This window comes from Pseudophryne corroboree, chromosome 4, assembly GCF_028390025.1.
Source record: "Pseudophryne corroboree isolate aPseCor3 chromosome 4, aPseCor3.hap2, whole genome shotgun sequence".
NCBI classification, from domain to species: Eukaryota; Metazoa; Chordata; class Amphibia; order Anura; family Myobatrachidae; genus Pseudophryne; species Pseudophryne corroboree.
In genome coordinates, this window is record NC_086447.1 from 122304903 (window position 1) to 122305692 (window position 790).

General features: G+C 44.2%; 1 pseudogene; it reads right to left on the bottom strand.

Annotated features, from left to right (window-relative positions):
• Positions 1-238: 238 nt before the first annotated feature.
• LOC134913243 (U2 spliceosomal RNA) lies at positions 239-340 on the bottom strand (annotated as a pseudogene).
• Positions 341-790: the final 450 nt, after the last annotated feature.

Below are 790 nucleotides of genomic sequence, written 5' to 3' on the forward strand. Positions count from 1 at the left end.
AGTCTTACCCTCCAGTGCAGCTAGGGGGCAGTGCAATGCTTCTCCATCGAAGTCCCTTTTCTCCACGCAGTTTTGGCTGGCGGAGGGGGGGTATCTTCTCCAGAGGGCAGAGCAAACAAGTCTAACCCTCTGTTGCGATGCAATGCTTCTCCCTGTTTGGTCGATGTCCTTCTCCTCGCAGTCTCGGCTTGCAGTCTTTCTGCTTCTCGGCCCGGTTGTACAGCTTAGTCCTGAGAAGGACAGTTGGCGGTCCAAGAAGCAAGATGCAGCACTGTCAGTCAGTGTGAACTGATAAGAACAGATACTATACTTGATCTTAGCCAAAAGGCCGAGAAGCTAATCGTGGCAATAAGGAATCTTTATTTTCAGGTGCTGGCTGTAAATGCTTATAAATAGAGCCATGAGGAGGGGTTTTATCAGAGCTCATAGAGATAAAATTGTGAGAGATAAAGAACCAGGCAATCAGCTTCTGCCTTACATTTTACAGGCTGTCTTTGAAAAATGACAGGAGCGGATTGGTTGGTACTTTATCGCTCACAATTTTATCTCTCTCCACGCTATGATAAATACCCCCCACCTTAAAAGTTTTATTATAATTAGTGCATTTTCTTAAAACCAATTTCTGCATTCCTTTTTTTCCTCATAGACACAGCAGCAGTGCTGTAGATCATTGTACACACTTTGATCTGTTATCAAACACATTTCAGACTTTTCAGCTGAAGGGGTCTTCCAAAGAGTTTACTGAGGTTGGACAGCAGTCAGCAATGAATGCAGCAAGTCACTATAAAAT